A 17,177-nucleotide genomic window follows, 5' to 3' on the forward strand; every position below is an offset into this window, starting at 1 on the left:
ATATAAAAATGTTTTTTATGCCCTCTTGTATGCATGTATCTTTTAGCATAAGCTAAAGAGTTTTAGTTGGTTTTTGAAATTCCGCACCTTTTTTATACATTTTTAAAAATTGTCGGCTGTTTTGTCGGCTCGTTTCAATGTAAAATTTGTGTGCTGCGTAGAAATGAATCAGATTTATGCGCCATAACCTTAGAAGCGAGATTTCAAAAACCGAAGTAAAATATTCCTGCTTAATCACGTCTTGCTAAGTGTCTTCATGTCCAGCAACGTCTTGGTGCGAAGATTATTTTGAGATTTTTTTTTGTGACACTGTGGCCTGTATAGCCGCTAATGAAACTGCTAATATGAGCTCGGTGTCACAACACCAAAGTCGTGCATAAACTCTGGCCTGCCTAATTACTCTTTGTCTCAAGCACACAGAACAACCTCAATTGTTATGTAAAAGAGTAGGAATGATCTTGAGTCTTTGGACAATTAAATTTGGAATATGAAACAGAAGACGCATTCATTATACATAGTTAAACATTCAAACGTAGGATGGTCCGTTTGGGCGGGTTGGACGATGGCACGTTGGCCAGTGCTCCTATATGCGGCAGTTAGCAGTACGAAGAGGACATCGGGTCTTCGTCCGCTCGTCCGGCGACATGTTGCCGGTTGGAACACAACTCCAACTCATTAGCAAACAAAATTTGTTTATTAACGATGAGGCCAAAATACAAGGCAGTGTGATAAAAAAAAGGTAGTTTAAAATAAGGGCTGTTTAGAAGCGGTCGAAACTGAAACTCGGCGCGCTCCTTCTTTGTTTTCAGCTGCTTTTAAACTCTTCTATAGTTCGGCGGAGCTTTACTGTTCCTGCTCTCGCCCAACTTCGACCAATAGCAGTGCAATTTCACCTTATGTACAAGTGAGTGGAGCCAAGGCCTCACCAGAGCCCGACTCAGTGGACTCCGCACCTCCTGGAACGTGCAGGGCGTCCGGTTTCGCGTATGCATCTCGCTACACCTACAACTCATCGAGGTGATCCTGCGTTGTCTTTGCTGTCTGTGCTGCTAGAGACATTACAAACCCATCGCCTACCTAGACAGTCTGGTCGTTTGAGAAGTCGCCGAACGTTACGACCTCCCCACTTGGGAGCTTGTCCCTTCTAAACGGAAAAAGGTTGTCGGCACATTGAGACCTTGACGACGCCGCTCACAGCCCCACGCGCCATTTGACCTCACAACATTGGACAGCATCCGAAGCGGGGGCACGGTGTGATTATTCTGAACCCTCTCGACATCCAGCGAAGGCGGCAACTCCCTACGAAAAGGGAAAACGAGCCACCAACACCGTAGACTTCTAGTCTAACATACATATTCAAAAATGTAAATTTCCTAATATGTTTTCACCGCTGCAACTTCGTAAGAAGGAAAATTGGTATAGGAGGTTGGCTGTAGATCAGAGTCACGTAATGAATTTTCCGAAAAAAGCCTGAGTATTTAGGTAAACCGACTTGCACAACTTTATTCGCCTGGAAAGCTCTATAGCTATGTGTGATAGCCTGAGAAGAGATGAAGATTTTCTTTCAGTTGCAGTACAACGCTTCCGCAGCAGGTTGCTCTATTATGCCTCTGTCCCCCTTTTACCATCCTGGAATGAAGTGCAGACACATTTGACATTGCTGTCATGATTTTCACAACTGCCACGATTTTCACAAACTTTTCTAAAGCGCATATATTTCGGCACTTTCTTCACTAAAAAAGCTGTTAGGAGGAAAAACGCTAAGGCGCCCGTGTGCTGGGCGATGTCAGTGCACGTTAAAGATCCCCAGGTGGTCGAAATTATTCCGGAGCCCTCCACTACGGCACCTCTTTCTTCCTTTCTTCTTTCACCCTCCTTTATCCCTTCCTTTACGGCGCGGTTCAGGTGTCCAACGATATACAAGACAGATACTGCGCCATTTCCTTTCCCCAAAAACCAATTATTATTATTATTATTATTATTATTATTATTATTATTATTATTATTATTATTATTATTATTATTATTATTATTATTATTATTATTATTATTATTATTATTATTATTATTATTAATATTATTATTATTATTATTATTATTATTATTATTATTATTATTATTCCCCAGCAAAACTTGAGCCCTTACTGCAAGGCCGAACAGTAAATTACGAAGTGCAGTATCAATTTACAAGAATGCGAACATTCTCCACTGCAAAAACTTTTCACCTGTCGCGGTGCCTCAGTTGTTAAGGCCCTCGTCTACTGAGCATGAGTACCCGGGTTCGAACCCGACCACGGCGTCCGCGCTTCGATGGACACGAAACGCAAAAGGCGCCCCTGTGTGGTTCAATGTCAGTGCACGTCGAAGATCCCCAGGGGATCTAAATTATTACTACCGCACCTCTTGCTTCTTTTCTTCTTTCACTCCCCCCTTTATCTCTTCCCCGCACAGCGCGGATCGGGTGTTCAACAAGATATGTAACAAAGCTACTGCGCCGTTCCCTTTCCTCAAAACCAATTTTCCATTTTCTACAAGTCTTCATCGAAATAGCAGTGGTGTTGCAAATTTCCCCAGCGTAGAGTTCACTACTATCCGGCGATCTTCACCTCATTCGTCAAAAAGAACTCATTCCAGCGTCTCTCAATATTCAGCCAGTCCTGAGAGGCTCAACAATTGACGCAGTACTTATTTTTCTTGAACTTTCCGTTTTATTGTCGGCCAAATCTACCGAAAAACAAGGCGGGAATAGTCGGCCAGCGTTGCATGGCACTCACATAACTGCACCCCTTGCGTTGCACAACGTTATAACAGTGGACGCAGCCCAAAATTAGAATGTGCTCTTTGCTCGTCAAATTGTAACACCAGATATTCTCGCCACCCTTCATATCTAAATGAGCAGAGTATTTGTTTTTTTTTTTGCCTCAAATCCTAATGCTTTGAATTAAAGTTGTGTAAGCTCAAGGAGCAGATGAAAAAAAGAATGTTTGTGTGAGAACCTGTTCTTTCAAAAAAAGTTAGCAAAACGTCTTTGAATGCATGAAATTAAAGACTGCAAATGAACTGGGTGTTCTCCAAGATTGCGTGAAGCCCGTAGCGGTGACCAAGTGGTTGAGCATCCGCCTCGCATGCGGGAGCTGCGGAGTTCGATCCCCAGTGCCGCCTGGTACCCACCGGTGATACAATTGGCACAAACTTTCCCTGGCCTGGTGCTCGGCTTCTTTTGGGTGAAATGCTTGAGAAATGGGTCTTTGACTCTCTCTTGAGTAGTCGAAAACACCTTGAGCTATGGTGCTCTTTGGCCGCAGATGCCCTCGTGCCATAAAAAACAATCATCATTAGGATTGCGTGAAGACAATGCCTTTTTATTGAGATAATTAAAAGCCTCACTGGGAAAAATATGCCGTCTTTCATAAGTCGGAGGGATGAAGAGTTGGATTTGTTGGTTTAAGACCATGGTAAAAACAGCGCTGACACAGGACGAAGCTGTTCTCTTGCTTCGTCCTGTGTCAGCGCTCTTCTTACAATGGTCGTCTTTCACAGAAATTTCCCATTGGCTGGAGGACACTGACCCAACAAGCACAGTTAATTCCCATTGTCTTGAAAGAAATACCTTCAACAGAGCGGAAGTGAGGACATTTACGGTAGAGTCACCTACATTTTCTTATGCTGTTGTCTAGCAAACACAAAGTTATTAAGTCTACCTAGGAATTTTTTTTCTAAGTATTCCAATCCAGCGTAAAGGATACTGAGAGAAATGCAGATCATTCGCATTGATGCCATGCCATGCCATTATTGCGAGAGATTGCTATCATGATTAAAAGAGCGCCTATTTGTTCGAATATATTCAACAGCTACTATATTATGTTCTGAAGGTAGAGGTGCCCATAAAAGCTTTCGGAACGCCGAAATCACGGAAAACCTCACTGACTAGAAGCGCAGCCACGCACTGAGGGGTGCAGTTGGCAGGTTGCGCTATGAGCTACCAACAACACACTTCATTTCATGGGTGCACGCTTAGGTTGCCCAGTAGTAGGCTTTGTTGCAATTTTCGTGTTCCGAAAACTTTTGTGGCCATCTGTACCGTATTAGTGTGAAAGAACTGATACGCTCACCAACACCAACGAAGAATATTGTCCGTCCGATCTTGTGCCGATACTACGCAACAGCGGCGCCATGTTAAGTTAAAAAAGCATACCATATAGATACCTCCAAATTTGGCCCGGCCAACCCCGAATTTTACCATGCCCAACACAATAGTCACTTCCAAATTTGCTCCTTTTTACTTCAAAAATTTGTCCTGGTCCTCCCTAAGTTTGACCTATAGACCAATTTGCACCTAAATCGATATTGAACCATCATCGACAGTGCCCACCACGACAGTGACCTCCTGATTTGGCCCCGGGTCATATTCAAAAAGCGGCCCTGGCCACCTCTAAAATTTGACCTTAGCCGATTTGTACGAATAACCCAATGCTTTCGCACTATAATTGGTTTAACAAAGTTAAAACCCTGACATTTTTTTCTAAAACAATAGATTAAGTAGACCTGTACAACACAACCTAAGAAGTAAACGCTATACTTCCCCTGCTGAAAATGCGCTGGTCTCCTCGGGATTTGCACGCACTTTTAAACTGCTCCCATTGAACCCACACTTACGTCATCGCCATCAGACCAACGTGTCCACATACATAAAAAATGCCTGTTCTTTTGACCTGCAAATAACACTGCCCTGCGCCAGCTGCGGCTACCCTATATACCAGCAAAATTTCTGATCTTTTTTAGCACTTTAATGCAGACAGTATACAGAAAAAAATTATCAGGGCTTAAGGTTTTCGTTTGAAACCTAGTGCGAAAAGCGATTGTATTCATTTTAGGAAAGCATGCCTCTCCGCTTAATTTTCTTTCGTATGCAAATAGACATCCCCAAGCAAATAACCACACCAGCCAAATTCTTAAGTGGAGTGTTTAAATGTTGGCGGAATGGCTACTGCGCGGGTGTCGTAATTACAAAAAAATATTCTCAGTGTCCGCGGTTTTCGAAACGAACCACTGAAAGGCACATCTGTCGTGCTAAAAGCTTCGTGGGCTGATAACACTGCATGTGGTATCTGTGGCCGCGATGAAACCATATTTGATATGCTTTGTGAGTGTCCAGCCTACAGTCTGAAAGGCATTCTCTACGCAGTGCGCTGGAACACATCGATTGACACTCGCTAACAGAGTTGAAGATGCTTCGACACTGGCCGCGAGGTCATCGGCGGCGAGGGCCTGCCAAGAAGCCTTGCGGCGCTTCTTAAGAGTGTCGCACCTGCACGACAGGCTGCGACTTAGTAGAAGCCTTTTCACCTTCTGTTTTTTTTTATCACTCCCTTTTCTTCCTAACCTTTATATCTCCTCATCCCTTTACCCCAGTGCTGGGTGGCAAACTGGTTTCATCCAATGGTTAACCTCCCCGCCTTTTCTCCTCATGGTGCTGTTTCATAACCTAATATTTCTTTCGTAGTCAAAGTTATATGCGCATATTTTGTGAACACTTCTGCAATAAAAATATAGTCTATTTTTAGTTATGTGCATAGTTTTTTAAGCCAAGGGTAATAAAAGCAACGTCACACAATTTCACGATCAGGAATTCACAACCGGATGCAATGAAACAATAATACCAGTATCACCACTTTGTTCCCTCGTCAGGGATGCTCCTCATGAATACTTGGTTCAGCCGCCGCGGTGGCTGAGTGGTTATGGCGCTCGGCTGCTGGCCAGAAAGGCGCGGGTTCGATCCCGGCCGCGGTGGTCGAATTTCGATGGAGGCGAAATTCTTGAGGCCTGTGTACTGTGCGATGTTAGTGCACGTTAAAGAACCTCAGGTGGTCGAAATTTCCGGAGCCCTTCACTACGGCGTCTCTCATAGCCTGAGTCGCTTTGGGACGTTAAACCCCCTTAAACCAAACAAAACCGAATACATGGTGCAAAAAAAAATTGCCGCAACAACGCATTCGGGTAATGTCGAGCGGAAGCGGCTGAAAATCACCGTTCAGTTTTCGAAATGTGGTGATTAAGGAGATACTTTAAAATTTATGCATACAAATTTCTTTGAACCTCGGCCTGGTTCACATACAATTCGTAATTTTTTTTTATGCAGGCCGTTTCCTTTAGTAAATAGTTCGGCTAGCGGCACGCGTGCACGTGGCCTGATCAAGTAGCGCTCATGCTGTTCGATGGCAAGCTAGGACTCATGTTCAATGCGGCTGTGTTTATTTCAGTGCGTGTCGACAGAACCACATTGGGAAATGTTGCTCGAGCTTCCCTTTTACGGCAGGAACATTTGCGCGCCGATTACTTTCTTTTCTCATATAAAACATAACAGACGATCTGCGTTAGTTAGGCGAAATGTGAATTAGGCGTGCTAGCTCCTCGATTTTCACTTTGGCAGCGGTTTCAATCCTAGGCTAACTTTTCAAGGTCCAGCAGGCTTCAGAAGAAGATCGGCGAAAGCGGTGAGCGAGGGCTTTATTACCAGCGCACTAAAACGGGACAGACGCAAACAGTCACCGAAACAAAGGAGAATAGGGGATGTCTTTTTTATTATTTTGTAGTTTTTAGCGATAGGAGAAGAATAAAAGCAGAAGAAGAAACAACCAAATGCCGCAGGTCAGATCCAAACCCATGAATTTTTAATTTTTCTTCCGGTGGTCTATAAACTGAGCTACGGAGGCGGCTGTGTAGTGTTCTATTTTCGGGGGTATTTATGCGCAGTGTAAGCGAACCATGAGAGTGTTCCCCAGCGCCACAATCCTCGGCCACCTCTTTCCATTCCCTTGTCTGCTAAAACTGTACGGGACGCTTATGCTCCGCCTTAGGGGTATGGCACGGTAGCGTTAATAGCTTGATGTACTTATATGCTGAAATTGTCATTCTCTACTTTACATTTGTAGGCTACGGGGAGTTCTCGTACCACTCCATGCGTAGTGGTGCAGCGGTTAAGCGATGCGTCACAGCCTTGCGATAGCAGGTGCTGCCACCGGTAGTGCTTGAGAGTCCCAGGTTACTCTTCCGAGGAACCTGTGGCGACCAGCTTTAATTTAACTGCCAGCTGCCATACTAAGCAGTTTTCTGACCATCCGGTGTGGAGGCGGTGATGATGTCACGTGACCGAGGTAACCCGCTTGCCACCTAGGCCAACATGAGCCCACAGCCAGTAGCGAAAATGTGAGTGGGGGGTCTTAGCGCTAGCGCACTGTAAATATATAACACTGCAAAAGGCGCCATGAAACATGACACGTGGCAGACATAGAAGTTATGAGGTTAAACACGCGAGGGCAATCAGGCTGAATAAAGAGAACGAGCTCGAACAAAGCCCTTTTCACCACCGTGCTTCAGTCTGTCATTGCACCTGTTCACTACGAACCGCAGAAAGGTGGAAAGTGTGGTGCGGCCGACGAATCGAAAGACTGAAAGCAGGAGAGATCGATGTTAATGATACGGTTGAGTGGAAAAAATAACAACGGCGCCGGCTGTTCTTGATATGTCGTAAGCTCACTTCGCGTAACACCATCTTGACTGAGGCTGCTTTTACGCTTGCTTTTAGCAGCTGCAGGATCTTCTTTCGTACTAGGCTGGTTCGGAAAGAGTGTAAAAAAAGACGTCGACCCACGAATTCAAGCATTAGGCTTGCCATAAAAGAAAAGGGTATAGGTAGCCAATAAGATAAAAAAGGCGCCAAAATAAAAGCAATTCTTTGGAACGGAAAGAACGCGTCGGATGACATCGCAAATCCTTCACCTCGATATATACAGAACGAACACAAAAGAGACCCGTACACAGAATGATAGATTGAAATTTTCAGAGTGGCGGCACTTCGAAACCTGAAGCTCCTGCGTTCCAAAAACTGCCAAATCTTCCGGCGAATGCATGTTTTGTCATAGACGTCATTTTTTTCGTTGCTGGATTTAGAAATGCAATATTTGTGCATACGCAGGACTCTGACGGTTCGCGTTCCTTAGCTTTCGAGAAAATTCGTTTAGGCTCGTGTTCCAATTATTCCAGTTATTCGTATTCAAGTTAGCTATATACAGTGCTACCAATACTTATTGCGGACATGAGCGCCGCCGACAGTTTTTTCTTCAATTATTTTGACGCATGCACTTTCATCTAGTGATCCTTGGTGTTCGGCTGTTTCTTTGTTTGCGGGGTAGTGGAAAATATGTCTCCTTGCAGGGCTTATCACCAGATCTCGCACGATGAGACATCGCACTGCTGTTTAGCCTCTCTTTCCTAGCCATTCTTAGGCAGGTGCTCCTTCTTGCATTGACATTTGAAGGTTAATTTTTTCCACGCATGGCGGGAGTTGTTCTGGGCTTTCTCGAGATCTTCCGCCATCATTATTCATACGTAGCCATTAACGCTCAACTAAATTATGATGGTGACGCTTGCTCGTACGAAGCTCCAACGTCTCCGATATTCAGTGTGCATCTTCGTTGGCCTTCTTTTTTTAGTCGCCTATAAGGACAACACAGCATAGGAGTGGGTTTATTGCAGACACGTGAGAAAGGCCTTTGTCCTGCTGTAGGCGACGGTAAGCTGACCACGGTGATGATGTATACTGCAACCAAATTTCACTCTTTCTTATAGGAATAACAATCCGCCAGTCAGATTATGCAACATATATCAGACAGCCCGATTTATGACAGCCAGATTACCCATTCCTAGTTGACGATTGCGTACTTCGCCTGCAGAACTACATATATGCAGAACGGCTTATACCTTTGTCCCACGGGCACCGCAAAGATCTTTGAGAATCAGGTCGTTGCGCTTCAAGGAGTAAGCAGTTCATCTGCACGGCACAAATGTTGCGCCTCTGCCGCTAAGGGACTTGGCGGCGAAAGCGTCCGTCCGAGACCTTGGAGCCCAGTAGGGCGGCCTTCAAGAATATGCGGTAAAAGTACCGTCCAGCGTCAAAAAATGTACGCAACTAGCAATGTTTGAAAACAATTTCTTAATATGCAAGTTTCGCCTGTTTCGTTTTTTTGGGATGTTTATATTTTACGCTCAAAATTCAAGAGAGTGAATTTGTTGGAGCAACATTGAGTGCCCCTGGTGGCCGAGGCAATGCGCAAATCTTGCTGCTGTTGTTAAAAGTAGCTGTTGCTGGTCTTTAAAGAAGCAATAAGAAAAAATGTCCGTCCTCAAAGAATTAATAGGACGCCCACTTTATTTTTGAAAGTTTCACTTCAGCCACCTAATGCAAAGCATCGGGTGCTAAGCCGCAGCGCCTCTTTCACCTTAAAGCTGCATCGTGCAGCTGCGTCACTGGTCCTTTGAGCTTTCATTCATTTTGGGAAAGGAGTGCCTTTTCTGGAAAGACCTTCGAGGAATGCCATGTGACATGGGTACTAAAGGAACCATTTAGCGGTAGACTTTTTCGTCGATTGAGTCTTCTCGTCATGTATTTTCAACTAAGAAGGGCACTGGTCTGCATTTGTTAACCTCCATTCAAGTGGTCACTTCAATTCAAGGCTGCATCTGTTACGCTAAGCCAGCGGTGGCACCGAACCTGACTTGGCTTTTTGCAGCTTTGCAGTGAAGCTCAAAAGAAATCGGAGACTGGGGAGCAGCCACACACCTGTTTAGTCTAACTCGCGAGCACTTTCTGAAATCAAAATCCAGAACACGAAGATGAACATGCTCACGCAGTACTAGCAATCCAAGAGAGCGCTATAGCAATGGGATATCTAGTGGTTTTTACACTTTCAGACTGTCACGGGCTTAATACGTAACTGGCGAGGTAAGGTGAGTTTCAGCACTGACATGATAACAATAAATAGACCATACTTCGCTGCTGTCAACTTCCATGGCTCGGAGCACACATTCTCTTTTTCCTTAACAGGTTACCGTTACTTGGTATTAAAAAAAATCACACCTACCAGGCAGCATATATAAAGAGAGAACCAATTAAATAAATGACAAAAAGTTGCAGCAGTGTTTTTCTTTCCAAACTGAAAGTGTAATTGAAAATAGAATGACTGGGACTAGGTTTTCTGAAATGCATGTTCACAAGACTTTAGCGAAAATATGTTTTTTTTCTTTACGTGAAAAGGTTAGAAAGATTTCTTGTTTTGTGGTAGGGTGTGGTCTCAGCTAAACTTGAAGCATGAAATTCGTTCAGATTGCATCTCTGCTCTATATCTTCTTGTGGAGACGAGTTCGTTGTCTTTTTAAAGCGCAAATCTTCATTACATTGTTCTTCTGAATCAGCTGATATTCTTCAAATCTTGTGTTGACGGAAGGCAAGTGTGTTTCTCTTGCGAGGCAACCTGTGAAAGTCACTAAAACGACTTTGAAAACCTGTGGGTTAAGGCCTGCCTCGGCAATTTAAGTTCCTAACTCGCTGCGCCAACATTTTTGCTAAGGGTAAAATTTAAACATGAATGTTCTTACAGGCTCGGCCATCAAATAACTTAATGAATCATTTCTTTTCCTGGGGTGCTCTTTGCGAGGCAGTTTCGTATTTTTATGACAGTTTTTCTGTTTACGGCAGTTTGTCATTCTGTTACCACACAAGTATTTGTTCTTTGAGAATATACTTTATGAATGCTTTGAACTTTAGACACGGTTATATAATCTCCTGGTTCAAGAACATCCTCGCAGTTCTTAATTTATTCGTACTGTGCATTTGTTTGAGAACGAAAAAATAAATATTTATGCTTGATCAGTGATGCACTGTTTGGTCGGTTTACAAATTGTGGGGTGTCTTGAACTCAATCCTGTGCAAGGAAGCACCTTTTAGTCGGCATACTTCACTTTCTTGTACGAAGAAAGTCAGAAAGAAAGTTCAACTTCAGGCTGACATCGTATGCTGGTTCACTACTTTCGCGTTCTGCTTCCTTTCTGCTGGCTCATGCCCCATTGTTTTTATTCAGTCGAATGAATTAGTTTAATAAGACTTACTCGAGTATGCTGTGTCTCCCTTGTCGCTGTCTTTCGCTCACTTCACCACAGTTAGCGAATGAATTCGTTTTAGAGTCTGACGCCTCGCCCAGCGCGTTAAGCAGCTCCTGACAATTTTTCCTTATGCCAAAATATCGCGTGTGTTGAATGAATCCTGTCTCGAAAAGAGTACACAAAATATGCTAATCAAGCAAAGCAAGCAACCGCATGTAAAGCAAAGACAGCCGCGGAGTTTTTATAATCAAGGCTCATAGCTCTATGTTATTTTAATTGAAACTATGCGTTACATAAAACCGTGCGTGCGAGTATCGTGTAGTGATACAAAATGCCTTCAACACAATGCGTGCTATGTTGCGTGAATGAAAGTAGAAATTAAGGTTTCTTTCGGTTCATGTGCACGCTAATGAATCAAAAACAACCTAAAATAGTGCCAGCAGAGCGTGTGGTTGTTTGTCCTTCTTTTCTTGATAAAAGTCTGGTAGCTAAACTGTTGAGAAAAAAGGTATATTTTTAATATGTGTTCAAATACGCAAAAAAAGCATATATTTCTGTCCCCATACTTTCCTCCAAATCTGGAGATTTGATTTTAAATCGCTGGGTTTAAGAGTGTCTAATGTTTCGTGATTAATCCACACTGGTACTGATGTTTTGAAATGTGTCTGCGACGGTTTTCAGCACGTTAGTTCATCATGTTCCTGCTCTAATCTGTGCTTTCTGAGGAGCCGTTCCTGCCTCTCAGTAGGGTCATTTTGAATATTTCTTTAGACCAGCTCGTGTATCTTTGCTTTGCTAAATATTTCAGTGCGTTCATTATGACACAGTTCTCTCCACTTGCAAAAAAAAAACCTAATTCAGCCACATATAAAACCAACGCTTGCAGCCCCAACTTTGTTTGTAGCCCTTGCAGATAATTTGTTTATTTTGAAACGCAACTAGGTGAAGTTGAAGTACAACCTGCCCACGTCTTCCAAGCCCTGTACAAGCACCTAGTTTCTTTTGATTTCACACTTTAGCTTTCGTCACTCATACGCGATAAAAGATTTGGTTAGCTGTTCAGAGCCGTAAAAATCATACATGCGGTGCCCAAGGATAGCTGAACAGGATTCTGAGGACACGGCGCCACATGCGATGTCTAGCATAAGAATCGCGGTGTTTTATTAGCACCAACCAGGCGCGTAAAGAAGCGTAAACAGTAGATAGGATTTACTCGAAGAAGGGTATCTGAAAGCGGCTCCAATAAAGTTGCGGTATGCTAGTGATGCCAAAAGACGGGCTTAACCAATATCCTGAGGCAAGATATTTTTTATGCGCTTCGTAGAGAGTGAGTTATCGTAGTCAATTTGCACTGCAGCACCTTAGCCCTTTTCTTCTCCTCTCATCACACTTTTTTCACGCTCAAAGGTCGGCGCTTCTTCTTCGGCCCAACCACAAGGAGCGGAGCTGCTTGACCCGCTGGAGCTACGCCGCTAATTGGCTGCAGCCATGGTAGCTGCCTGACGTCTGAAAGAATCTAACCAATAGCCTTTTCTGAACTGGTATACGCAGGTGCTTGGAGAGAGTAGGTAAAGCGAAGGCAAGAAAATCGCTGCTACTTAGAGTAACTGAGTGGATTCCAAGAGAAGGCAAACATAGCAGTGGGGTGCAGAACGTTAGGTGGGCGGATGACAATAAATTAGCGGGGATACGGTGGCCGCAGCTCGCAAACGACAGGGTTAACTGGAGAGACATGGAAGAGGCCTTTGCACCACAGTGGGCGTAGTCAGGCTTATTTATGGTGATGCTGCGAATCCTCCACCCTCAAGAAGCGCCACCGAAAACTCTCCTACACCCCGGCACCCTCGAACACCACCCTGTATCCAAAAGGCCTTCACCCACTAGAAGCCAATACAGAACCTGAACGTAAAACCAACGGAAAAAGCAAGCGGAAACAGCGATGCACTTAATTTGTAAATAAAATGGAGAAGCACTCCTACAACGAAGGCTTGTAGCATCACATCGTGTGATCGCCCGATAATTTCTTTATTCGTTAAAAGCACGCCCAAGATCACATTAAGGCCGGAAGCCTTGGTTTGTGTCTTACTCTACTCATTCCCATAATTTCTACCTCGTAATCTGAATCTATTTATTATGACAAAACACGCTTATAATCTGAAAAAAAAAACACTGGGCAGTTAAGATTACGTGAAGTGAGATTCAGCGACAGTTGTTGAGGTATATTCATTTCGAACTTTCACGACAGCGCATTCTAACGTTTCGCACTATACCCTGCTCCATCAACGGTACCCACCCTCAGGATGCGTGTTCATCCTCAGTTGCCATGCTCTCCTCCTTCGATGGTAACCATTTCTTACAGCACATTACTCCACTTTCGTCATAGGAGACTCCGGTTACGCAGTTCTGGAACACAAAAACTTGCGAACTGGCGCAAATAAATACAATACAGGAAAAAAAAATGTGTTTCCAGCAGCTCATGAAATGAAATAAATGATTGAAGGAGAGTTCATATTAAGGGCGCAAGTTGAACAGGTTGCTGCATGACCAATGGATACGATATAAATGTGTACCGAATACAATTTTTCTGGTCACGAAGTTAGGTTGAGCCCTCAGCAGTCAAAAATAACAAATAATAGAAAGAATAGAGAAGGAATTTTTTGGACAAGATCAAACGATAGCAACATTGGATTCAATACGAATGAGCTATACTGCAAAATACCGTGGTGGTGTTTTTCAACTTTCAATGAACTAATGGTTTGCGTTCCTGTGCTCATGCATTATGACCCCGAAACCAGTAACATAACCATTACTAAAGCAATAATAAAAGCCGCCGCAAGTACAAGAGAAGGAAACTTTCGTACCTTCGAATTCCATTGCATTGGCGACAGGTCACGACAAAAGCGACTTTGTAGAGTTAATGTAAAGGGACAAAAATCACGCCGTCTTTCTTCAGCCTGGTTGGGAGCGGTTATTGACGAATACCCGCAGTGCACTCCATGCTGTATAGCCAGGACGTCATTGATTACACAGAGCCCGGTAATACGCTACACACCACTGATACCAGGCTATCAAGTATGCGCTCCGGACGGTTGCGAGAGCAAAGCAAAAATAAACCTTAAGATATTTTGCTGGTTGAGACCGAACTGAAGCGGATGTCTGACGAGGTCCTGCGGTGTACCTCGATGCACGTCTTCGGGAGTGAAGTCATACCGCTGCCTGGCTTAAATCTCAGGCGTCGCAGTAGAACTAAATACTGCATTTTATCTGTCGGATTGCCCGACTCGCGTGATGACTCCTCACAGACACAATCCTCACATGAAATGCAAGTTACGGCGTTATGTGCATCCAGGTGACGATTACCCAGCTCGAGAAAGTTTACTGCCTGCTTCGGAAAGGAGTCATCGTGAAAACGGTTCTTTCGAAACACATCCGCATCCAGTGGCTGTGCTGGCACTCTGCGATCTAAAAACTTGAAGGGATCATCGAAAGCCGAGCGCCGGGCTACCATCGGAGATTCTTCAGGACAGGCTGGCGATTCACGCGTTCAAAGGGTACACATGGCTGCAATTCTAGGCGGCAATGTTCTTCCCGCACAGCGCCTAACAGCATGGAAAGACGTGCAGCTTCGATTCCACAAGCCATTCCCAAGGCCAAAGCGGCACGAGGGCCGCAAATACGCCAGCGAGGCCACGAGGGCAGACTGCGGCCCAGAAGCCGCATCCACTGATGCCGCCTCGGCCCAGGTATTCCTCCTGTCAGCCCCTACTGACGTAGCTCCACATAGTGCTAACAGCCGTGGCGCCAGCCGCACCTCACGACCATAAGAAGTCTCGGACCTCAGAGCATGAGCATATATGGGGCCCTGGGGGCGTTGCACTCCATTACTAAAAATCAAGCACTCCAGTTAAGGCAGCAGTCGATGCCGCACACAGACTCAGTGAGGATCTGAAAGCTCTGAAGCGTGCACATATATGCGGAAAGGTCTCACAAGCAAACTGCAGCTGGGGCGACGTTTTTGGCTCTTGATTGCTCGGCGACCACCGTCGCGTGGGCAGGTTTCGATTGCAATTTGCGTCGAGCACCTACTGCGCTTAGGCAGTAGCATTTTATGAAGCCTGCCTGACGCCCCAACCGTTTTGGCTTCAATATCATTTTACGTATATTCTTATCGTATGTCGCTTTTAACATTGCCGTTCTGGCGATTCGCTACGCATTCACGCATAGGCATCAAGAACTCTCTGATTGCCCTTTACGCTGTCAGTGCGGCAGGGCCGGTTATTCCATGTAACTCTCCACACAAGCATCAGGGACAACGCAATAGTCGACCCAACCGCCTCCCTCACAACATCACGCAGTCTCTCGCACGGTATCCGCACGGATGCACGGTGTCGTCAGTGCTATGCGTGCTGCCATTTCACGCATTTGGGCATCGTGATGGCCCACCAGCAACAATGACATCTTGTTTTGTGTGTGCGTGCCCAGTCTTTTGTCGTTACCCGACTACTTTCCTCCGCCATGCTCTCTTATTTCGATGTTATCGTTCATAGATGAAATCTCGTTTAAATGTAGTGTTTCTGACTCAGTGCCGATCCAGCTTGTCGATATGGCGTGCCTAAGAAAACCGTAAGGGCGCAAGGCGCATTTATACTCCGACGTCCACGGCGCGCGGGCGAGCGGCAGCAATGATCGGTCACCTTAGGCTAGTGACACCACGTAAGGAGCGAATTGGGGCCTCCAACAGTCCAGCGACTTCTACGTGGTGCAGTGGCTGCCCCAGGAGAAGCGCGTGCGCACATGATGTGCAGAACATTCGACGAGCGGTATGCCGTAGATTTTCGAAGCAGCGCTGCCCCGACGAGAGGCTGAACCGTTCAGCCGGACTCGCGGAGGCTGACGCACTCGGCGCGAAATAGGCATATTCTCCAAGTGGCCGCCAGTGTCCCCGGGTGTGCTCCGAACCCACGGAACCCGTCGGCGGTCAAGCGCCGTTTGAAGTGCAGAGGGTATCGCTTTGACCAACGTGACGTGGCTGTCCCGAGCGCGCTCGCGTTACGTCGGGGTATGCACGCGCCTTAACTCATTACCAAACTTCACGCTGTTTGACGACCACCATTCTTAAAGAACTCGGGGGTTTCCTTGTCCCTATTACACCACACACTAGCGGTGGCCTCTTGAAATTCCTCGAGCGCGAGCCCTTTTCATGCGCTTGGTCGGGAGGTCGAGGTTGTGCCAGAGGCGGTACTACCCCGTCCTGGCCTTGCTGCGCGGCCAAAACTGACACGCGCATTACCAGCTTGTGATGCAGCGATGGCGCAGAGGTGGAGCATCCGCCTTGCGTGCAAGGGGACCGGGGTTCGAATCCTGGTGCCGCGCGATTCTCCACTGGTTTAAAAAAAATCCGCGTGTCGATGGAATTGCATAACCAGGCCTGGAGTGTGGCCTGAACTCGGTGGCCTCAACCGACAATGCACTCTCTCACCGGAGCAGGATTTGGCCACCCTGGTGTTGTACTTGGCCACAACCTTCTATGATCAAACCAATTAACCCTCGGCCCTCAGTCCACAGCAGCGGCGGAGCAACTGACCACGGCGGCGGTCAGACCTGTGACGCAGCGGAGGGTGCTAAGAATCTCTCGCTCCGGACAGGCCGCCATTGGAATCTGAACCTGTCAACGTTTAATGTTAGAACTTTACCTAGTGAGGCTAGCCTAGCAGTGCTGTTCGAGGAACTAACGGGAATTAAATGGGATGAGATAGGGCTTAGCGAAGTTAGGAGGACAGGTGAGGCGTATACAGTACTAAAGGACGGGCACGTACTGTGCTATCGCGGATTAGAGGATAGACGAGAACTAGGTGTGGGATTCCTCATTAATAAGGATATAGCTGGCAACGTAGAGGAGCTCTACAGTATTAACGAGAGAGTAGCAGCTATAGTAATAAGGCTGAATAGGAGGCTTGTAGCTTAAAGTGGTGCAGGCCTACGCACCCACATCCAGCCATGATGACCAGACCGTTGAAAGTTTCTATGAGGACGTAGAATCGGCAATGAATAAAGTAAAATCGCAGTACACCGTACTGATGGGCGACTTCAATGCGAAGGTGGACAAGAAGCAGGCTGACGACCACGCGGTAGGTGACTATGGGATAGGCTCTAGAAATAGCAGGGGAGAGTTATTAGTCGAATTCGCGGATAGAAATAACTTACGGATCCTGAATACCTTCTTCTGCAACTGAGAAAAC

Source organism: Amblyomma americanum, chromosome 5 (genome assembly GCF_052857255.1).
Source record: "Amblyomma americanum isolate KBUSLIRL-KWMA chromosome 5, ASM5285725v1, whole genome shotgun sequence".
NCBI lineage: Eukaryota > Metazoa > Arthropoda > Arachnida > Ixodida > Ixodidae > Amblyomma > Amblyomma americanum.